The sequence below is a fragment of the Dromiciops gliroides genome, chromosome 2, assembly GCF_019393635.1.
Source record: "Dromiciops gliroides isolate mDroGli1 chromosome 2, mDroGli1.pri, whole genome shotgun sequence".
Lineage (NCBI taxonomy): Eukaryota > Metazoa > Chordata > Mammalia > Microbiotheria > Microbiotheriidae > Dromiciops > Dromiciops gliroides.
The window spans coordinates 86719722-86744700 of NC_057862.1; the positions used below are offsets into that span (position 1 = coordinate 86719722).

At 39.1% G+C, this 24979-nt stretch overlaps 1 long non-coding RNA gene across 1 annotated transcript; it reads left to right on the forward strand.

The window, feature by feature from the left end:
- Window positions 1-1662: 1662 nt before the first annotated feature.
- Window positions 1663-23771, forward strand: LOC122743194. The gene is made up of 3 exons (XR_006354979.1): window positions 1663-1765; window positions 23307-23347; window positions 23713-23771. It is a non-coding gene; the product is annotated as an uncharacterized LOC122743194 (long non-coding RNA).
- Window positions 23772-24979: the final 1208 nt, after the last annotated feature.

Genomic DNA, 24979 nt, shown 5'->3' on the forward strand with positions numbered 1-24979 from the left:
GGCTGCGTCAATCCGGCGCCGGATGCTAATGATGAAATCAAAATGTCATCCAAGTTAAATGCGGAGAGTATACGGCGATTGGGCACGTACAATGGCAAATGGGATTAGGCAAGAGAAGGCGCAGCCAAACCCTGGCCCCGCAGCCGCCACTGCCGCCGCCCCCTCTCTCCTTGCCTTAGATTTTGGCGCTTTGGCTTCGGGCTATAAGAGCTCCCCTGTTATTGGCTTTATATAGTCCAATTAGGCAGCAAATGAGGACAGGGCTATTAGCACAAAAGGATATTGGCTCTCGCTAAAGCACCACTCCAAGAGCAAGAAACGAACCTCTCCGAGCCTGTGGCGCCCCGGGCGGGAGCGCCCACCGACTGTAGAGGCAGTCCCTCTGCCCCAAGAAGTTCCCCCCGCCCCCGCCGCTGTTCGGGGTAACCTGCTCACGACTGACTGGCCTAGGGGAGAGGAGAAGAGGTGGGGAGAGGCCTGGGTCAGATCCGGGTTAGCCTCGCTCTCCCAGTCCCCAGGGTCCTAGCTCGTCTTTACACCCCAAACCCACTCTGATATGAGCAGAAAGAGGATTGTTAGCAATTTTGTCCAACATCCCACGGTGGCTTCGACCTACCTCCAACCCATTTCCCACACCCACGCGGTAGGGTCAGGATTTCCCTTTCCTCTTAGATGGGTGGAAGTGCCCACTTTTCAGAAAGCCCCAAAGAGAAGGGAATGGGCGGGCGTTAGAGAGGTGGTGGCTCTCTTCCATTTTCCTAATGGTCTTGTTACCCAGAGCGGGGGAAAAAAAAAAAACCGGCGCTTGGTGTTGTTTAGGGGTAGCAGCTCCGGGGATCCAGCTATTTGGGGGGTGGATTTATATACGCTCACAAGTCGGGAAGTCACTTTGGTTTCACCTGCTGCAAGAGCTGCGAGTCTTTTCATTAATTTACCTTGCTCTACAAAATCATCCGGGGGCCTTTAAATTAAGAGCTTTTCGAGTGCATTCTTATTGGTACAACCCCCAACCCTAAATAAGCTCTGAATCTATTCATGCTACGTATGTTCAACTGTGTAACCGTGGGTACAGACAGAATGGGTAAATATGCAGTGGCCACAGAAAGATGCATCACAGACCTATCAGGGCTTTTTAGCGAAGGCCTGCGCATGTTAAGTTCTTTTAAAAAACTAGTTAAATTTTATTTAATTCTTTGGGGAAAGCCACGTAACGAATACATACACCAATTCACTGACATACACAACTTTCTTAAAACGACTCTTTAAGCTCTGTAGTTGGGGATGATTATCATTTTAATAGTTAAATGAGAGAAAATAAGTTAATGAATGACTCTTCCCTCTGCAGCTGAGGAATATTTTCTTGCAGCAGGTTTGGGCGGCAGCGGGTTTTCAACAGTTTTGGCAGAAGAGATAAATTGGAGCCACGCGTCACGTGGCCGACAGCGTGTCAAAAGCTGGTAGGGGATATTTAAGAGTTGTTACGTGGGGGAGAATTAACATTGGCCAGATTTAAAAAAAAAAAGGTTCCTCCGACACCACGGACTTTAAAAAAACAAAACAAAACTATCTGTTCGGCACGAGAACTTTGCGGGCTAGGCTTTTTAGAACTCCTGATTTAAACATTAAATTAAACCAAAATCACTGCCTCTGTCCTTTCCCATAGAAACGTTTCTCAGTCTGTGACAACTGGACCTGGGTAACAGGACGTGAAGCCGTGGATCACAGGCCGACTCCTTCTCAAATAGGAAATAGGCAAGGAAAAGAGGTAAGCGTAAAGATCACGGCCCTCCTCTTTCCAGACCTCTACCCATAGGCAGTTTTCACTCTGTTCGCAGTGATTTTGTTCTCTTTTTACGCCCCACCCCCTTAAGGTGGATTGAATTCTGAGAAGTGTCGACTATTCCCCATCGAATGTGCTGGAAGTCTCGTGGGTCCAGTGATTAAATGCGCTAGGGGTCCAGGAAAGTTATCTTAATTGTCAAAGCCCCTCCCCTAGGATGGGCACACTTTGGACTCCTCCTGGAACCTCAGAAAAAGTGTCCAAAATATTCCTCATGGGGGGCGGAAGAGGGGTCGGGATTGTGATTTTTCTCACTCCCTCCATCTATGTAGAGTAATTTATTGCATTCGATCTAGAGCTCAAAGTTGGAGTCCAACCCCCTAATTTTACAGGTGGATGAAGAAAGCGAGGCCCAAAGAAGAGATTTGTTCAAAGTCACACAGACAGAGCTGGGATTTGAACTCAAGTCTTGTGACTCCAAATCTCTTGCCTTCCCCACAGTCCCATGCTGCCCCTATTTTAGAAAATGGCCCCTGAGAAGTAGGGGATTAGAAATGCTCACGGTCACACGTAATATGTCAGGGGCTGGGTTTGAATCCATATCTTCCTGATCTCAAAAACTAGCCCTCTTTCCAGTAGGCCAACCTGTCTCTATCCCTTACTATAGGGAAGCTCAATTTACTGCTGGGTGGTGTTATGTGCTGAGGGCAGGGGTAAGGGGAAGGGAAATGTGCAGCATTTAGACACATTGACATATATGTACAACATAAAGATACAGTTCCGGCAGATGGAAGAACCAGCGAAAGGAGTGTACATGCCTCTAGATAGACTTGGAGCAAACATGCAATCTCTCTAAACTAAATCTGCCAATGTAAAACAGGAATTGTGTTGCAGAAGAGGGCCGTAGTATTGGGGTCGTGTAGGGAGACAGCCTCCCTCTGCAGCAGCGCAAACTTGTTTTCTACACAGAAAACCCCATTTAGAACAGATTCAATGGAAATCTCTTTTTGGTCCGGAAAGCAAACGAGTTTGTAGTATAAATCTTTCGCACACCATATTCCCCTGGGGAACCTAAGAAAAGAATGATTCTTGCCAGGATAAATCTTGGGTGTTCAAATTCACTTGGGGTGGCGGGAGCTGAGGTACTCGGGGGAAGCTGGACGGGGTCTGGACAGAGAAACAAAGAAAAACTTTCTTGGTTTGTTTTTTGCTTCTCCAACCCCCGTCTCCTCTTTCTTTTCTGACCGATGCTATTTCTCCCGGTTCACCTGTCAGCTCCAGAAGATGAAATAGCCTGTGACGGGCGGGGGCATGAGTTGATGTTCAGGTGCTTCAGAGCTCCTGAACTTTCAAGGGATTGCGAAGGAAAGCTAGCCCCAGCCCCCTCCCCCCAGCGAGCTCCGGCTTGTTCCTTTCCATCAGCTCCTTGGAACCCACCCCACCCATTGCTCGCACCTATGCACCTCTCCTCACTCCACCCCACCCCCTCATTCCCTAATTAACTGGACACCCAAACCCATTGCCTCTCCTTCATGCAAAGCAAAGCAAACAGCGCCCTCTGTGGGATAGCCTTGAACCTTAGGCGACTATCCTTTTCCCAAAAATAATGCTTAGAATAATAAGCCTGGGCAGGCAGAAGTCTTAGTTACAGGCACTGGGCTGTACTTCAACTCCTCTTACCTTCAGCAGGGGAACGACTACATTTTACTTTTTGGGGGGTGGGAAGGGGCGAATGCAGCGTGAAAGCCTTCTGAAGCTTACCTTTCCAGCATTTTGGAAAAGTCTTTCCATTGGCTATTATGTTGATTAAATGGAGTCTTAAAGCGGGATTGAGCCTTAGAAATTGTCGACTACAACTCCCTCCTTTTACAGATGAAGAAATGGAACTCCAAAAAGGGGCTTGATCAAAGTCTCATAGTTTTTGGTAAAACTAGGCACATATAGCTTCATATTTTGTCCTAAACATCTTGCAGTTGTCATTTTACACAGACGCTAAAATTTAGAGTTGTCATTTTTGGATTTTATACATGATCTTGAGTCAGATAGCTAGTATAAAGAGATATGGGGGGCTAAAGTTGGGGGAGACAAGGAAAGAAGAATGCTATATGGTGCTCCCCACTATCATAATGTTTCTTTAGAAAGATTGAAAGAACAAAGAGAGACTCCTGAAATCCTCTTGGCAATTAAAAGCCCACTCTAAAAATGTTTTATTATTAAACTTAAGTCCTGTTTCTGATTTCAATTTCACAAACATTTAAGCACAACTATATACAAAACACTGTCCTAGGTCTTGGAAATGTTTCATTGTTAAACCCAAATCTTGTTTCTGATTCAATTCAATTCCACAAACATTTATTAAGTGCTGCTATGTGTAAGACACCATGCTAAGCCCTGGAGATAGACAAAAAGAAGAGGAAAAAAAGAAACAACTTCTGTCTTCAGGGAATTTATATTATATTAGATGATTAAGCAGATATGCAAATATAAAGTATATATAAAATATTGGAGAAGATAAAGAGATGTAGACAAGATGATAATACAATTAGATTGATTCAGAACTGATAAGATGGTTGGTTGCAAAAAATAGTTGGTTTTTTTTAACTTTTTTTTTTTTTAGTGAGGCAATTGGGGTTAAGTGACTTGCCCAGGGTCACACAGCTAGTAAGTGTTACGTGTCTGAGGCTGGATTTGAACTCAGGTACTCCTGACTCCAGGGCCGGTGCTCTATCCACTTCGCCACCTAGCTGTCCCTAAATGTTTTTTAAAATTAAAAAAAAAAAAAAAAACGGGGCAGCTAGATGGCGCAGTGGATAGAGCAGCAGCTCTGGAGTCAGGAGTACCTGAGTTCAAATCCGGCCTCAGACACTTAACACTTAACTAGCTGTGTGACCCTGGGCAAGTCACTTAACCCCAATTGCCTCACTAAAAAAAAAAACATTTAAATTTAAAAATTTTAAATTTAAAAAATGTTTCCATGTCAATGTGGCAAGAGGTCCAGTGAAGTAATCTGTGCTGTTTAGTGTTTTATCAATGACATGGATAAAAGCATAGCCAGAAAGTTAACAGATAATATGAAGCTGGGGGAGGAATAGCTAACAAACTGGATGACAATAAGGATCCAAAAGGATCTTGCCTGACAAGAGCATTGGACTGACTGTAATAAAAGTGAAATTCAATAGGAGTAAATGTAAAGTCTTATGGTTTGGTACAAAGAATCAATTCATAATTGCAAGTTGAGGAAGACATGTTTAGAGAGTAGTTGTTCTGAAAAAGCATCTGAGGGGTTTAGTGAACTGGAAGCTCAATATGACTCAGAACTATGATATGGCAGCCAGAAAAGCTAAGGTCGTCACAGGTTACATTAAGAAATACATAGCTTCCAGGAACAGAGGTGATAGTCTCATTCTGCTCTGACCTCATCAGACTTCATGTGAAGTATCCTGTTCTGTTCTGAGTGTCATAGTTAAAATAAGCTGGAGAGTGGTAGCAGAAGGTAATTAGTATGTCAAAAGACCATAAGCCTATGTCATGAGGCCTGAATGAAGGAACTGTGCATAATTTTTATTGAACAGGAGACTCAGTGGGGTGGGGGTGGGGGAGGCACAATAACTGTCTTCAAATAATGGAAGGGTTGTCACATGGAGTAAATGTTAGAGTTGTTCTGTTTGATCCTAAATTGCCAAAGTGGGAGCAATGGCCAGAAGGTTCAAAGATGAAAACTTAGACTTGATGTCTGGACAAACTTTCTAACAATCAGAGCTTCCAAAAGTGAAATTGACTGCTTTGAGATGTGGTAAGTAGGTTACTCCTTCTTGGAGGTCTTCAAGTAGAGTCTAGATGACCCCTTAGGAATATTTGGTGAGCATTCTTTCATATATGGATTGGACCAGGTGGTCATATTAAGTGATTTTGATTACATAAGTAATTTCAAGAAGGAGAACTCACCAGGGAAGAAACACCTTTGTAGAAAGTGGCACCTGAGGAGTTTTGAACAGATCCAACCATTATAGAGAGCAATTTGGAACTATGCCCAAAGAGCTATAAAACTGTGCATACTGTTTGATCCAGCAATACCACTGCTAGGTTTCTATCCCAAAGATATTAAAAAAAAGAGAAAAGGACCTATTGGTACAAAAATATTTATAGCAGCTCTTTTTGTGGTAGCTAGGAAGTGGAAATCAAGGAGATGCCCATCAATTGGGGAATGGCTAAATAAGCTGTGGTATATGATTGTAATGAATAGGATTATTTCAGAAAGGACTGGAAAGATTTATATGAACTGACATATAGTGAAGTGAGTAGAACCAGGAGAACATTTTACACAGCAACAACAATGTTGTTCGATGAAGAACTGTGAATGATTTAGCTATTCTTAGCAATACAATGATCTAAGACAATCCCAAAAGACTAATGATGAAGCATACTATCTGCCTCCAGAGAAAACTAATATTGATTGAATACAGACTGAAGCATGCTGTTTTCCACTTTCTTTTATTTTTTCTTTTACTTGAGTCTTCTTAGACAAAATGACAAATATGGAACTGTTTTACATAATTGTACATATATAACCTATATTTGATTGTTTACCACATAGAGAGGGGAGGGGAGAGAAGGAAAGAGGAAGGGATAGAATTTGAAACTCAGAACTTTAAATAAAAGCAGAGGTGAGGCGATGAGAACATTCCAGATACGGAAGGACCATTTGTTAAGATGCAAGAAGGTAGAAGATGTAATATAATATATAGGTACAGAAGGCCAATTTGGAGCAAATAATGTATGAAGAGAAATAATATAAAATAAGAATGAAGAAAGAAGTGGGAGACAGGTTGTAGAGGGTTTTAGATGCAGGGCTAAGAGTTTCATATATAATCCTAGAAAGCAATAGTAAGCCACTGAAGTTTGTTGAGAAAAAGGGTCGATATTATGGATATTAATTTAATGTTTCTGGGGAGTATGGAAGGGTAATGGGGAGAACCAAGGAAACCAATAGGAAACTATTAGAGTAGTTTAAGTGAGAGGTGATAAGGGTTTGAACTTGGGTATGGACTATGTGAGTAGAGATAGAGAGAAGGAGATGGATTCATGAGATTCCATTGAGGTATAATTTATTTTTTATTTTTGTTTTTTGCAGAACAATGAGGGTTAAGTGACTAGCCCAGGGTTACACAAGAAGACAGCTAGTAAGTGTCAAGTGTGTGAGGTAGTATTTGAACTCTGGTCCTCCTGAATCCAGGGCCAGTGCTTTATCCACTGTGACACCTAGCTGCTCCTCAAGGTATATTTATAAGATCTAGCAACTGTGAAGTGAGGGGTGAAGGAGAGGGATGATTTAAAGATAACACCAATTGTTTAACTGGAAGAATGATAGTGCTCCCAGTAGAAATCAGTAAGTTTGGGGGGCAGCTAGATGGCGCAGTGGATAGAGCAGCAGCCCTGGAGTCAGGAGTACCTGAGTTCAAATCTGGCCTCAGACACTTAACACTTACTAGCTGTGTGACCCTGGGCAAGTCATTAACCCCAATTGCCTCACTAAAAATTAAAAAAAAATAATCAGTAAGTTTGGAGGAGGGGTGGGAAAAATAATAAATTCTATATTGGGCATTGTGAAGCTTATAGGTTCACAGTGAACACATCCAGCAGGCAAGTTAGTCATGTGGGACTTTAGTTCAGTAAGGTGTTTAGGACTGGTTATAGTTTTGGAAGTCATTTATATAGAGATGATAATTTAATCCATAGGACTTGACTTTGCTCTGTGTGTGTGTGTGTGTGTGTGTGTGTTTGCAGGGCAATGGGGTTAAGTGACTAGCCCAGGGTCACACAGCTGGTAAGTGTCAAGTGTCTGAGGCCAGATTTGAACTCAGGTACTCCTGAATCCAGGGCCGGTGCTCTATCCACTGTGCCACCTAGCCGCCCCTGGGACTTGATTTTGCTAAAGGAGAAAAGGTAGAGAAAGAAGAAGAGTGTCCACAACAGAGCTCTGAGCTCTGGGACCCTCTCACCCTGTGACATCCCTCCACCATGCTTGTCCTCTTCTTTCATTGGTGAGTTCTTTTCAATGCTTCCATTTTGGGGACAGACCCGGACCACTCATGCTTCATTCAACCCCAACCCAAACAATAAGCCAGCTTACATTTAATGTGATTATATATTTTATTAACAACACAATCTTTATTGGCAACCTTCAGTCCAACTTTTTTCCATTGATGATGATGCCTAGCTTCATGTAATACCACAACCTCAGAAGAATCACAATTACAGATGACTCAAAGGAGAATAGAACTCGGAAGAACAGAACAGAACAGAACAGAACAGAAAGTGGTATGGGTCCACAATAAAAGATCTATGAAAGGACATGCTGGAATACCACACAAGATGATCAATAAGCATTTATTTTTAGTTATCTATCTATCTATCTATCTATCTATCTATCTATCTATCTATCTATCTATCTATCTATCTATCTATCTATTTATTTTTGGTGAGGCAGTTGGGGTTAAGTGACTTGCTCAGGGTCACACAGATAGTAAGTGTTAAGTGTCTGAGGTCACATTTGAACGCAGGTCCTCCTGAATCCAGAGTCGGTGCTCTATCCACTGCGCCACCTAGCTACCCCAATAAGCATTTATTAATCACTATGTGCCAAGCGCTATGCTAAATGCTGGGCAAACAAATAAAAAAGGGAGATAGTTCCTGACCTCAGCAAACTCACCTTCTATTAGAAGGAAACAAAGTACTATAATATATACAGAATATACACAGAATAGATACATAGTGATTAGGGATGGGAAGTTAACAATTGGGAAAGAGAAGAAAGGCCTCTGGAAGGAGGTGACACTTGAACTGAGCTTTTAAGGAAGCTAGGGTTCCAAGAGGCTGAGACAAAGAGGGAGAACATTCCAGGGATGGAGTACAGCCTGTGCAAGAGCATGGAGGAAATATTGTATATAAGGAATAACAAGTCAGCTGGTTTGTGTCATCAGCCTGGAAAGAAAGTCTAGAGCAAGAATATGAAGGGTTTTCAATGCCAAATAGAGGAATTGCATTTTATCCTAAGGGCAATGGGGAGCAACTGGAGCTTTTAAAGTAGGTGAATGACTTGGTTACATCTATGCTTTAGGGATATCAATTTGTTAGCTGTGTGGAGGATAAATAGGAGAGAGGAGAGACTGGATTCAAGCAGACCAGTTAACTAATAATAGATAACATTTATATGGTGCTTTTTGTTTTCCAAAGTGATACACACATGTGTATGCATACATATGTGTATATACATATATGTATATATGTAGGTACACACATATGCATGTACCTATATGTGTATGTATGTATATGTATGTATTCTCATTTCATTGTCAAAAGAACCCTGTGAGGCAAATGCTATTATCATCCTTATTTTACAGATGAGGAAACTGAGGCTGAGAAAGGTAATATGACTTGTCCAGGGATACATAGCTAGTAAGAATCTAAGGAAGAATTTGAACCCAGATCCTTGTGGCACCAAGCCTAGTATTCTAGACACCTAAGTATTTGAATAGGATCAGAGACAAATGATTAAGGCTTCCAGTAGCCTTAATGATACAAGTAGAAAAATGAATGAAATGAGAAAGTGCAGGGGGAATGGGTTCTGTTCAGAGGGGAGGAGGAGAGTGGAGTGTTCACACTGTCAAAATAAATCATGGATTCATTGAAGTGCGGAAACCCTGAAGTAAATAGATCAGTTCATCCAATTTTGCTGTCCTCATGTTCAAGCGAATAATTGATTGTTTAATTAGAATCAGTTACTCCCCAGCTGCTGGAAGTAATCATCATACAATTCTTGGATCTAGAACTTGAAGGCATTTTATACTTATGCTGGTTCAGTCCCCTCATTTTACATATGAAGAATCTAAAGTCCAAGAAGCTGAGTGACTTGTCTAAGATGACAAAGCCTCTAAGTGTTAGAGCTAGACCCAGCCTAGGTCATCTTTTGTTGAGAAGTCTAGATTCTGCGACCCTTCAAAGTTCTTAAGGTCATCTGTGGTCAAAAGCAGGGGAAGAGAAGAGTGAGGATCTACCTCTTTTCACTCTCCCCCAAGCAATTCTCTCTCAGGGGCTAAGATGGAGCAATTTCCACTACTGGGGTGGTCAGGCACTAGAATGTTGATTCTGAAATATACAAGCCCCACTGGACATGACTGAGTATCCTCAACCAGTCCCAACCCACTCCCCATGTAACATAATTTCCTTTTATCCAGTGGCTTGAAGTCCTCCATTCTTTCTCGATTTGATGAACTTAGTTGTTTGCACCTAGTTTAATGCCTTTTATGGATTGATGCAGTAGAAATATTCTCACCTGATAAAGATGAAATGAATTGATTGAGCCCCACTTGATAAAAATAAGGTGAGTTATAACTGATGAATCCAATTGAACCCCTGTTTACATGAGGGTATGAATTATTCCAAATTTTCTCCCCAAATTGGAAGCAAAAAAAGAAAATTTCGTGCTTCAGACTTTATGATGCTCCCTGAAAGAGGAGAGGGTCTTGGAAACTCTATGGATTATTCTGCTCCATTGATTAACATATGTATTAAACCAAACTCTCAAGGATATTTTCATAGGTGATTGTTAGAACACTAACATTGTTCATATTATTTTTCAGAATGAAGTATGGAGACCACACAATAATTTTGTTCTTTTCATTTAAAATGTAGAACCTTGTGTCATTTTAATCCATTGATTAGCTTTGCCTGCACTCCAGGATAGGTATAGATGGTAAGGTGATATTGTGTGATTTGGGCCAATTATCTATTCTCTTCATACGTAGTTCAGGTGCATGTATGTATATAGGTAAGGGCACATAGGCATAGTCCAGGTATAGGTGTGTATAGGTGTAGTCCAGGTATAAGTGTTTAAATTGCTAGGGGATGAGTTTCCCTTAGCCAGGCAAGTCTTCCATTCCAGAGTGAAGAAGCAAAAGCAATCCTTTATGTGGCCTAAATCAAAAGAGACATATAAAAACATGGGTCACCTTGGAGTGAAGAGCACTAGACTAGGAGATCTAGTCTTGGCTCTAACACTAACCTTGGGCAAATCACTTTTCCTTCTTTGAGTAATGCTTTTCTCTCCTATAAAATGCTGGAGTTGGACAAGATGATCTCCGAGGCCCTTTGAAGATTTTAATTTGACATATCTTCTCCTGGGCATTCATATAGATTGTTCTCCTTGCCTAGGATGCATTTCCTCTTCATCTCCAATTTTCAGAATCTTCATCTTCCTTCGAGGCTCTGTTCAGGTGCTACTTCCTCCAAATAGCTTCCCCTGATATCCACAGCTGAAATTTCTCTTTCTTTCTCTCATCAAATATTTTAAAGTACTTGATTTATCTTTCTCCTTTGCTTTAACTATTCAATTCCTTTTTATATTTGTCTGTGCACATGTTGTAACCTCTCAGCAGTAAAAGAATATAAATTTCTGGAGGGCAGGGACTATTACATCTTTGTCTCTGTATCCGGTTCCTTATACATCACAGTAATTTAATACATATTTGTTGAATTTAATGAGTCTGTACTGTATATTTACTTTGTTAGGGCTATCAACCCATTAATGGACCTACAATCTTCAATTTATTGTCAGAGAGAAACTTGATACTGAGTATGAAAGATGGTACACTTCTTACCTCCTTTCTTGTCTTCCTAAATTTGTTAGTGATCCTAGTTTTGTTTAATGGGTGGTATAAGCATAAAAAATGAACATTGGTGGAAAATGTATATATAGTGAGTCTTGCTTGTGATTGAGTTTTAAAGATTGCTCTTTCTTTTGATTTCTGTCTTGTAAACAAGGCTAGCCTTGGTGAGTTACACAAACAAACAACCTTCTATTAAGTATGTTCCAGTACATTAAAGTGTACCCAAAGAGAGAAGTTGGGGCAGGAGTTGAAAAAGAAGGCTGAGATTGTGGGAAATTTGGAGCAATTTGCCAAAATGAGTAAAGTTTCTCCTATTATTCCTCATGTCTCTGCAGAAAATGACTCCTCAGAAACAGGGACGGGAAGTTAAATATCCCATTAAATGATACTCTAGTCACAGATACCATTTCCCCTCATTTCCTCCTTACCTTTGTTCCCTTAGACTGAATCTTCCAATTAATAAAACCCATTCCCTTAAAAAGGAGAAAATGTTGAACTAGCCAAGGAGTTCAAGTCCCCAAACATTTAACATTTTTGTGAGCTTCACCAACTAGATCATCCCACTTGGTTTTTGATGTTCTTTTTATACCAGAAAGAAAAATAGCACCATTTCTTCTATCCAAGAACTCTGCCAAGCCTAGCTTGTTTTTATTACTATCAAGAGCCTCAATCTCTGATGAAACAGGAAATATTTTTCACTTTTTGTTTACAGTCTTTTCTTTCCTTTATGTTATTTTTTAAAAATTAAATTAAAATATATTTGATGAACAAAAAAAATCTATATTCTCTCCTTCCCATTTGCTCCATCCATTACTAAAAAGAAGAGAGAAACAAGATCCTTTTAAATAAATATGCACAGTAAAGCAAAAAAAAAAATTCTTGTTTTGGCTACGTCCAAAAAACATATGTCTCATGTTATACCCTGAATTCATCACCTCTCTGTTTTGAAATGGGAACCTTGCTTCATGACTAGCTATTTTCAAGTCGTGGTTACTCATTGCATTGATAAGAGTTCTTAATTTTTTCATAGTTGTTTGTCTTTACAATGTTGTTATTATATAAATTCTTCTGGTCCTTCTTATTTCTTTCTGTATCAGTTCATATAAATCTTCTCAAATTTCTCTGAAACTATCCCATTAATCCTTTTCTACATGGCATTCCATTTCATTCATATACCATAATTTGTTCAACCATTTTCTAATTGATGGACACTACCCTTAGTATCCAGTTCTTTGTTACTATTAAAAAAAACACCCTGCTATAAACATTTTTGTACATATGAGTCCCTTCCCTTTTTCTTTGATCTCTATGGGGGCTTAGGTCTAGTTGTGGGATAGCTAGGTAAAAAGGTATGTACAGTTTAGTGATTTTTAGAGCTTAATCTCAAATTGCTTTCCAGAATTGTTGGTCCACTACATAGCTCCACTTTAAAGTGTCTGTTTTCACAACATCCTGCCAACATTTGTTGTTATTTTTGTTTGGGGGGGAGGTTCAACATTATTAATCTAAAGGGACATAGAATCACAGAATTATTTATTTACATTTTTTAAATTAATAGTGATTTAGATAATTTTTTTCATATGACTACCTTCATATTCTGCATGTAACACCCCCTCTGGGCTTAATCTCCTGATTTACATTGGTATTGGCATGTTGGGTCCCCAGAGAGTGGTTACTACTACTTTTAAGTTTCTCAGGCCAATCTTGTGGATGACTATTGTGGTGATTAAAAATTTATGGGATTGGGGCAGCTAGGTGGCACAGTAGATAAAGCACTGACCCTGGATTCAGGAAGACCTGAGTTCAAATCTGGCATCAGACACTTGACACTTACTAGCTGTGTGACCCCAGGCAAGTCATTTAACCCTCATTGCCCCACACAAAAAAATTTATGGGATCTCCCTATATACTGTCCCAAGTTTTAGGGAAACTTAGCTGGGGTTTGTAATATATTTGCTACTTAGAATTTAGAGGCTACTGCACCAGTTTTGGGGGCATTAAGCATTTATTAAAGCATATTAAAGATTAGTAAAGAGAGCACATGGCTCAGAAAGTTTAGAAGCCCTACATACCTAAGATAGAGGGGAGAGAGAGAACAGTGTGGGAGAAGGAAGAGCGTGCCAAGAACATGAGAAACCCCTCTCCAGGGTTTTTTTTTTTTTAATTTTTTAATTTTTTAATTTTTTTTTTTTAGTGAGGCAATTGGGGTTAAGTGACTTGCCCAGGGTCACACAGCTAGTAAGTGTTAAGTGTCTGAGGCCGGATTTGAACTCAGGTACTCCTGATTCCAGGGCTGGTGCTCTATCTACTGCGCCACCTAGCTGCCCCTCTCCAGGGTTTTTAACCTGTCTGAGGTAGAGGTGGGTCAGTCCACCTAGATCCAAGTTAATTGGTCAGTAACATTCAAGTCCATTGATTGACATGACTTGAAGGTGGTTTTAAGTTAGTTAACTTCCTTTAGTTAGTTAGGAAGGTCGATCTACATTTCCTTTGAAATTCTCCTGACTCTGTGCTGGCCCTGCAAAACCAGCCAGAGTTACTGTGTGTGTATGTGTGTGTGGGGGGTCTTTGAGTCCCCAAAACACCCTATTATTAATAATTTTTCTCACACTATCTTCCTAATACTATCTCAAGAGCTCCAAATGGTGAGACCCAGTTCTTTAGCGAAGGCTAAATTTGCAAAGTATATAAACCCACATAAATCATCAGCATTTTTATATATCACCAATAAAACTGTGCAAGAAGAAATAGTAAGAGATGCCCCATTTAAAATAACTGTTGACTGTATAAAATACCTGGGAGTATACTTGCTAAGACAAACCCAATAACTACATGAACATAATTATAAAACAGTTTTTATACAAATAAAGTCAGATTTAAGTAATTGGAGAAATAGTAATTGTTCATAGTTAGGTAGAGCCAATATAATAAAAATGAAAATTTCTCCCTAAACTAATCTACTTATTCAGTGCTATTCCAATTAGACTATAAAAATAATTTTATTGAGCTAGAAAAAATGGTTATGAAATTCATTTGTAATCACAAAAGGTCAAGATTATCAATTCAATTAATGAAAAAATGTAAAGTAAGGAGTCTTAGCAGTATGAAATCTCAAACTATATTATAAAGCAGTAATTATCAAAACTATTTGTTACAGGCTAAGAAATAGAAAGATGAATCAGTGGAACAGAGTAGACATTCAATACAGTAGTGAAATTATTATAATAACCTTGTATTTAACAAATATAAAGATTTAAGCTTTGGGGATAAGAAGACACTATTTGGCACAAATTGTTGGGAAAACTGAAAAACAGTCTTGCAGAAATTGGATATAGATCAATATCTTACACCACTTACAAAGATAAGGTCAAAATGGATACATGACCTAGATATAAAGGGAGGTATCATAAGAAAACTACAAGAACATGGAATACATTTCCTCTCATCAGACTTGTGGATAGGAGAAGAATTTATGAATATATAAGAGATAGAGAGCATTGTGACATGTGAAATGTATAGTTTTGATGACATTAACTTAAAAAGGTTTTGTACAAATAAAACCAATGTAGCCAAGATTTGAACAAAAGCAGAAAATTGGGGGGGGGCAGTTTCTCAGATAAAGGTCTCATATCTCAAATATATAGAGAACTTGGTCAGATTTATAAGATTATGAGTCATTCCCCAACTGATAAATGGTCAAAGGATATGAACAGGCAGGGTTTTTTTTTTTTTTTGGTATTGTATTTATTTATTTTTTTCTGTTACATGTAAAGATAGTTTTCAACTTTTGTTTATACAAGCTTTCCAATTTCAGATTTTTCTCCCTCCCCCTCCCCTAGACAGCAGGTAATCTGATATAGGTTATATACACACACACACACACACACACATGTATATATATAATAACATTAAACATTTTTCTGCATTAGTCATGTTATAAGAGAAAAATCAGAGCAATGAGGAAAAACCTCAAAATAGAAAAACATCAGCACCAAAAACAAAAGAAATACTATGGTTCATTCAGCATCTATACTCCACAGTTCTTTTTTTTCCCCTGGATTTGGAGATCCTCTTCTATCATGAGTTCCCTGGAACCCTTCTGTATCATTGCATTGGTGAGAAGAATATAGTCCATCACAGTAGGTCAACACACAATGTTGATGATACTGTGTACAATGTTCTTCTGGTTCTGCTCATCTCACTCATCATCAGTCCACGCAAGACCCTCCAGGTTTCTCTGAACTCCTCCTGTTCATCGTTTCTTACAGCACAATAGTATTCCATTGTATTCATATACCACAGCTTGTCCAGCCATTCCCCAATTGATGGGCATCCCCATAACTTCCAATTCCTTGCCACAACATAAAGAGCAGCTATAAATATCTTTGTACATGTGGGTCCTTCTCCCCTTTACATGATCTCTTTGGGAAAAAGACCCAAAAGTGGTATTGCTGGATCAAAGGGTATGCACAGCTTCACAGCCCTTTGGGCATAATTCCAAATTGCTCTCCAGAATGTTTGGATCAGTTCACAACTCCACCAACAATGCATTAGTGTTACAATTTTTCCACAGCTTCTCTAATATTTATTATTTACCTTTTTTGTCATTTTAGCCAATCTAATAGGTGTCAGGTGGTACCTCAAAGTGAACAGGCAGTTTATTGATAAAGATTATCTATCTACCTATCTATCTATCTATCTATCTATCTATCTATCTATCTATCTATCTATCTATCTACCTACCTACCAATCTATCATCTATCTATTCATATGAAAAAATTCTCTAAATAATTATTGATTGGAGAAATGCAAATTAAACAATTTTGAAATATTATCTCAGATTGACTAAAATGATAGAAGGGGAAAATGACAAATGTTGGAGGGGATGTGGAAAATCTGGGAAATCTGGGAAAATCATTAATACACCGTTGGTAGAACTGTGAACAGATCCAACCATTTTGGAGAGCAATCTGGAATTATGCTCAAAGAGGTATAAAACTGTGTTTACCCTTTCACCCAACAATACCACTATTAGATCTATTTGCCACAGTGTTCAGGGAAAAAGGAAAAGAGCCTATATGTTCTAAAATATTTATAGCAACTGTCTTTATGGTGGCAAAGAACTAGAAATTGAGGGGATGCCCATCAGCTGGGGAGTGGTTAAACAAGTTGCGGTATATGATTATTATGGGATACTACTGTGCTGTAAGAAATGATGACTTGAAAAAAAAGAAATGATGAGATGGTTGATTTTAGAAAAACACGGACATATGAAATAACAAAAAGTGAAGTGAGCAGAACCAAGAGAACGTTGTATATAGTAACAGCAATATTGTTTGAAGAATATTTGTGAGCAACCAAGTTGTTCTGAGTACTATAAATACTGAAATCAGCTATAAAATACCTATGAGGGAAGATGGTATCCACCTCCAGAAATAGAAGTATGCATAGTATGGTTTTACATATATTTATAAATCTGCATGGAGTGCTGATTTTCTCTAGTGTGGAGTGGGGAGGGAGGGAGGGAGGCACTCTGGGACTCAAGACATAAAAAAATTGTTAAATTAAAAAAAAATCAAAGATTAAATTTGTCCAAAAAGTATAACAAAAATAATAGTTGCAAATCATTCCCTTCCTCATCAAATCTGGGGCACATCCTCCCCCAAAAATACATAGACTCTATGAGGAAAAGAATTAGATACAAAGTATAATTTTAGTGAGATGCAATTATAGAAACACACATGGCTTAGGCTACTCAAAATTCTAAAGCAGGGCCTTGATGTCCTTTCTCAAAAAGAAGTTTGCTGCAGGAGATGGTCAGAACAATGGAAGAGATACTCTATTGCTTATAGGGCAAGGTTTCTCAGCTGGATGGGTCCAGCTGCTACTGGGATGGACCTGGCAAGTTTCTTGGTAGCTCGGACATGCCAGGCAGTTCATTCAGCTGCTTGGCTCTTCTCAGAGAAAGGCACCTCTGTTGAGTGTGTCCATCAGATGGACTCCCTGTGTTCATCTTTTTGTGGACAGCTCTTGGGCCGTACTGTGCTCTCCTCAGCTGGAGTGTTAAAATGTTATTTTCAGCTGGAGTGCTATTGTGTTCTTTCAGCTTGGGCAACAACCCTTAGTGTAGGATTAGTAGAATCCTCTGAAGTCTGTCACCTCAAGGCAAGAAGTGAGACAGGTCTGGCCTTTTCTATCAAAACAATCCTTCCTGGTTCAATGCCAACTTCTCTCAGGCAAGTACTTCACCTTGACTAATGATGATCAGTCCCTATTCAGTCAGTTACCCTTCCCAGACTCCTTTTAGGGTCTTACGCAGATGAATGGCTATGGACAAAGGCCTGTGCCCAAGGGTCGAGTTCAATGCCTCTTCATATGAAATGAAGGTATTCAAGCCTCAGACCCTTTCTAAAATGCATATGCATCTGAAGGCCTTCCCTTTTAGACTTCAATACTTTCTACTTCTCCATGGCCTTTAAGATTTGCTGAAGTCTCTTGGGGTACCCTCCCTTCCATATAACTAGTACTTCCTTGCCTATGCAATATTCCCTCATCCCTACTCTTCAGAGAAATGATTTCAGATAACAATTAGCTGAGAGACGTCATGGTACAGGGGAAAGAAAGCTAAAGTTGGAGTGAGGATGATGTAGGTTCAAATCCATTTCTGTGAGTCTCCAAGAAAGTCACTTGAAGTCTCTGAGCCTCAGCTTCTTCATCTGCAAAAATAAGGATGATAATAATAGCACTTACATCACAGGATTGTGGAGAGCAAATGAAATTATGTATTAAAACACAATACAGGGGCAGCTAGGTGGCGCAGTGGATAGAGCACCGGCCCTGGAGTCAGGAGTACCTGAGTTCAAATCCGGCCTCAGACACTTAACACTTACTAGCTGTGTGACCCTGGGCAAGTCACTTAACCCCAATTGCCTCACCAAAGAAAACAAAAAACAAAACAAACAAACAAATAAAAAAAACACAATATAAATGTGAGCTATTATTATTAGCTATTTTCTTTTCCTCTTCTCCTTTTTAAAAACTTCCCATTCCTATATGTTGAGAGCTTCTGAGCTCCAGAAACTGAGTTATTAATCAGATGGTCAATAAATATTTATTAAGCAAGTACTTACTATGTGCCCCTTACAGTGCTTACTATGCTAATCACTGGTGATACAAAGGCAAAAATATGACCTCACCTTCTACATATATATGACATATACAGGGTAAATGGAGGATAAGCTATGAGAGAAGGCACCAGGAAAGGGGAAAGGGACAGGTAAGACCTTCTGCAGTAGGTGGTATTTGAACTAAACCTTGGAGGAAGTTAGGGAATGGGGGAGAGTCAATGCAAAGTCCCAGAGTCTGAAGATAGTGTTGGGTGTGAGAAATAGCTAGCAAGAAGACCAATGTAGCTGGATTGTAGAGCCCTTAAAGGAAGTACCTGGAAAGACAGGAAAGGGTCAAGTTGTAAAGGATTTTAAATACCAACCAGAAGATTTTACATTAGATCCTGGAGGCAATAGTGACCCACTACAATTTATTGAATGGGGGTGGGGGTAGGGAAGAGTAAAGAAGGGAAGGGCCAGACAGAACTTAGGAAAATTACTTTGGCAGCTGAGTGGAAGATGGATTGTAGTAGAAAAAGAATTGAGGCAGGGAGACCAATTAGAAGATTAAAAAATACACACACACACACACACACACACACAAACAGGTAATACAACATTATAGCACATCAATGGCCAGAAAGGGCCATTTATCAAAATTAGAAAGTTATAGAAATGGTAAGTGGAACCATAGGCAAGTAGTTTGTGAAGGTCATCCTTTCATTCATGACAGTTACTTGTCTCTTCCTAACTGTCCATTCCTTTATTCTTCATGTACTGATTATTCTAAGCTATCCCCCAAAACTGAGACAGGAAGGTAAGAGTACAATAAATGTCATTTTAAAAAAGATTTTATTTATTTACAAAATTCCTATTGCTTCTTCTGTGATGGTTATCATTCTCTTCAATGTTCACCTTGACCTTCTTGCCAGTACCTTCAGGGGGATATCCTTTTGGTTCACCCACCTTCACTGTGAGCACATCCATTGTCAGTATGGTACCTTCAGGGATCCTCACTTTGGCCACCACTGATTTACCTAGCTTCTCACTGCAGGCCATATCACATGGCAAGAGCTGTTTACCTGGTGATTCCAAGACTTTCACCAACTCTGCCAATTCATTTGGCTCCAGAGATGCCTGATAGTCACTCCCTTTCCAAGTTTTATCCAGTCACATGATGTTCTTTCTTTTTTTTTTTTTAGTGAGGCAATTGGGGTTAAGTGACTTGCCCAGGGTCACACAGCTAGTAAGTGTTAAGTGTCTGAGGCCAGATTTGAACTCAGGTACTCCTGACTCCAGGGCCGCTGCTCTATCCACTGCGCCACCTAGCTGCCCCTACATGATGTTCTAATACCTTAGCCCCTAAAGCCACTGCATCCACTGAGCAATAATCAAAGTCAAATTGAAATGGCAATAACTATATGGTTATGTGAATGAACTATATGGTTATATGAATGAAGCAGGGTACAAATGTATGATGTTGCCAGACAAACATGGCAGGTCCAACTTAATAATACCTTGCACATATATGATTTTATAGACCCCCTTTACATCCATTATCGAAATCCATAGATTTATAGTATCAAAATTGCAAGAGATCTTAGAAGTCACCTAGCCTAATCCATACCTGAAGAGGAATATCTTTTAACAGTATCCCTAACAAGTGGTCATTCATCCCTGCTTGGAAATATCCATTGCTGAGGATCTCACAACTTCCTGAGGCAACTCATTCTACAATTAGATAACTCTACTCATTTGGAAGTGTATCCTTATAGCAAGCTGAAATCCGCATCTCTGCAATCTTATTGCACCTACTCCTGCCCTTTGGGATGAAGAAAAACAAGGCTAAGTCCTTTCCACCTAAGTGTCTTTCAGATACTTAAAGATAACGTCCTCATCAAACACTATCTTCTTTAGCCTAAACGTTCCCAGTTCCTTCTGTGATGACTTCCGGTCCCCTTACTATTCTGGTTGACTAGCTTTGTATGACCGCTAGCTTGTTGATGCACTTCCTAAAACATGATACCTCGAGCTAAGTGCAGTCCTTCTGATGAGGTCTGACCAGGGCAGAGCATAGTAGAGCAGCCACTTCCCTTTTGAGGGGCTTTTATGAATGCAGACTGTGATAAAAGTAGATATTTTTGTTGCCACATCAAGTTATATTATCTTATATTTTCAGTATGTTAAAACTCCAAAGGCTCTTTCACATGAACCATAACTTTTCCATCCTATATTTGTGTGGTTGTTTTTATTAAATTTTTTAGATTTGCCCTATCCACCTATGTGGATGTTAATTCTGTCACAAAACATACTAGCTATGCTTCAGCTTTTTTGTGATTTTATATGTATATGTGTGTATGTATGTATGTGTGTATATGTGTTAAAATTTGACCTCAGACACTTAACACTTACTGGCTGTGTGACCCTGGGCAAGTCACTTAACTCCAATTGGCTCACCAAAAACAAACAAACAAACAAAAAAGAAAGTAAGCCATACCTAAATATACTTGTGGATTATATATGGACTTGGTTTCAAAATGTAATATTATCTATGTTTTATTGCATTTTTGTTTATTTGTTAAATACTTCCCACTTATATTTGAATCTCGTTTGGGTCACATTCAGAGTATTGTAGCTGCCTGGGGCTGTGGGCCACTTGTTTGATACCTCTGACCTATATAGTGACTTTACCTGACAATGTACATTCTGTCAGTCCACTGATTCTCTGCAGAGAAGAAGAAGGAATGTTTCATTATCTGTTCTCTTGGACCAATGCTGGTTTTTATAGCTGCTCAGTGTTTGCCTTCATTGTAGTATACTTTTCATTATTACACATAATTGTAGTCATGGTGCATCGTTTTCTGTTTCTTTGCATCAGTTGTATACTTTGCATCAGTTCATATTACTCCATCCCTTGTTTCTCTGAACATATATTTGTTATTTCTTTGTTATTCCTCACTGAACAACAATTTTCCATTACATTAATTTACCATAGTTTGTTCAGTGATTTTGCAATAGATGGATAAAAAGTCTTTCTGTGAATAAGTAAGACCCTAAAGACCTATACTTTAAATAATTCATCCTAATCTCATTTTTTAAAATTAAGACAACTTTTCCCCCTCTCCATCACTGCTGCATTTCTTTCTTCACAACTTAATAATGATAGTAATAGTAGCTAACATTCATAAAGCACTTACTATGTGCCAGGTGCTATGCTAAGTACTTTATTATTTCATTTGATCCTCACAACAACTCTGAGAAGCAGGTGCTATTCTTATCTCCATTTTATGAATGAGGAAACTGAGGCAAACAGAAGTTGTGACTTGTCCAGGGTCATACAGCTGGTAAGTGTCTGAGCATGGATTTGAACTGAGGTCTTCCTAAATTCAAGTCCAGTGCCCTAGTTGCTCTACCACCCAACTGTCTCTTGTATTTCATTTCAATGCCTTCTTAACCACTTTTGTTTCATTATTCCAGTGTACTGATCATTTTGCCTCATAAAGAAAATAAGTTCATAGTTATTCCTTCTCTCTTTCTTTTGTTATTGTTCAGTCTCTTCTATCACTTCTTGAATTTTTTTCTTACTTCAAACATAAAAACAAGTACAACAAAAATTTTTCAAGACCCTTTCTGTGGTTGGCATTTGGTGTTACTGATGCTATTCTTTAAAAAAAATTGATCTCTTTTGCCTTTCCATCATCTTCATTTCCAAATATGTTCCTGCCTATTGCCCTACCTATTCAGTCATCTCATGGAACAAAGAATAAAATAGAAAGAGGAAAGAAAAAGCAGTAAAACGAATTGAAATATTAACTGAGTCTGATAGTACATTCAATATTGCACATCTATAGGTACCTACTTTTGCACTGGAAGGAGGTACATTTTGTTGTCTCTTCTCGAGGCCAAAGTTGGTTATTATAATTTCACACCATTTAGTTTCATTAGGTGGTTAGCTACATTGTTTCTAATCCTTTAAAGATACAAAAAGTGCTGCTATGAATATTTTAGTGTATATAACATCCTAAGGGTGTTTTAAGTTTTAAAGCTACTAAAGTTTTAAGTTTTAAGCTACTAAAGGTTCAGTAAAATCCTATCTTTGACCTCTTTGAAAGTATGTCTGGCAATGACAGGTCTAGATCAAAGGGTATGGATAATTTAGTTTATATTAAGGATCATTTTAATTGTTTTCTAGAATGGTTAGACTTACAGTCTTCCATCATTGTATTAGTGTGTCTTTCTGCAGCTCCTCCAACATTCACTCTTCCTACCTTTTTTTTTTTTTGCCAGTTTTCTAGGAGTGAGGTAAAACTCAAAGGTGTTTTAATTTGTGTTCCTCTTATTTATTAGTTAGTTAGAGCTATCTTTTACATATAGCTGATAATCATTTGTAATTCTCTTTTTGAGAATTGTTTGTTCTCAAACTTTGAACATATGTATCCATTGGGCATATCCATGGCTCTTTGTCTTATATATTTGTATTAATTCCTCATATATGTTAAATATTAGATACTTATCAAAGATATTTGATACAATTTTTTTCTAATCAACAACCTTCCTTTGCATTTCCTTTGCAACATTTACAATTGAAAGGATTTTGGTAGTTTCAGTTAACAAGAATATTCAAATGTTTATCAATTTGATATAATAAAAAATTACCAGTCTCACCTTTTGTCCTGAAACTATTCTTAAAAGATAATTCCATTCTTTGGTATTTATCCTCAGTTAACTATTTTTGTTTGTTTGTTTGTTTTGCAGGACAGCGGGGGTTAAGTGACTTGTCCAGGGTCACATAGCTAGTAAGTGTCAAGTGTCTGAGGCCGGATTTGAACTGAGGTACTCCTGAATCCAGGGCTGGTGTTTTATCCACTGCACCACCTAGCTGCCCCCTCAGTTAACAATTTTTGTTCTGTTTTCTATAAGTTCTTTAGAAAGTTGCTTGTCTATAAATTTCCAATGCATTCTTATTGATTGGTTTCTTTTTGGACTCATTATTTATATCAAAACAATTTGTCCTCATTAACTTTGCAATCCTTACGGATCAATTTATCCTATATAATTTCCTCCCATGGGACAGTACCTATCCTTTCTCTGTCTGAACTTTCTGAAACCTGTTTCCCAAAATCTAGTGAATGCCAGATTTTTCTTTCTGCTCTAATCGCAGATCAGCTTCTCCATCAAATGACAACTTGAGAATACTCCAGTGTAACAATTGGAATGATGCCACCTGCTGGAGAGCTACTGTAGGAAAGCTTCGCCATGAGGAGAAGGCGTCTGAGGGCAAGCCATGCAGCTTTTCTTTGGTGTCAGGAAGTGATGTTTGCTTGTGGGAGGAAGAAGGGGTGAGGCTGGCTCTCTCACTCTCTTTCGTGAGGACTCTGGTGGAGAGTGGAGCTAAAAATGCACTCTCCCTTGGATAGATAGATGAATGTAGGCCTTTGTCTCTCTTCACCAAATTCTTATTCCCCTTAATAAATGCTTAAAAGTCTAAACTCTTGTTAAAGCTTATAATTTATTGGTGGCCACTCATTAGATATTTTAGACAGATTAGCTAGATTTTTAGCCCCTTACACCAGGATCCCCTGAATGCCAAGCTCAGTTGCTTCTCTTTCCAACTTCCTATTTCTAACTTCCTTCCCAGGTTTAAACTGCAAAATGTAGTCCCTATGGCCAGGTCATGGGGCCTCTGAGAGTCTGATAATATGGCACTTTCTCTAACAATAGATCCCTTGCTTACGCATTGTGGGTATCTGAAAAAGTACTGAACAGATCTCATTAACTTTCAATAGGGATGCTCATCTCTATGACACTATTGTGAATTCTGATACTATGTGGAACTAGAAACAAAATGGTAAGGAAAAAAGGAAGCAGCACAGCCCGACTCCCCTTAAAACTGTATCCAAACAAAGACCTTACACTAGCAGCAGATCAAATAGAGATCAGAAATCTAAGAAACCACACTGGATAATCTTTCTATAATGAGATCACAAATTCAACTCACAAGCAAGTGAACAGGGAAGAAACTGAGGAAAAGGGATGGGCCAGAATCAGAGAGCCAGACTACAGGAGTAGAATAGGGGAACTGGGATATCAGCTGCCCGGCATAAGGGTCATAGGTATATAGCTCTAACTCAAGAAAGGGATCTCAGACTCAGCTACAGGGTAAGAAACAGAACCTCAGTGCATTGGATCCCTGGACTCAGCTCTCACTGCAGGGTTCCCAGTGCTATGCTGTTGTCCTTCCCAGGAGAAGGGGTCTCCCCCAGGAGAAGCCAGATCTTCCAGTGCATAAGAGGGTTGCAGTATTGTTTCTCCAAGGAGAATGGATCTTAGAGCCAGACCCTGAGTGAGTGAAGAACAGGGGCACAGTGATATTACTGTGATCTTAGGAGTAGGCCCGTAAATAAGAGAGACCAGTAGCATTCACAGTC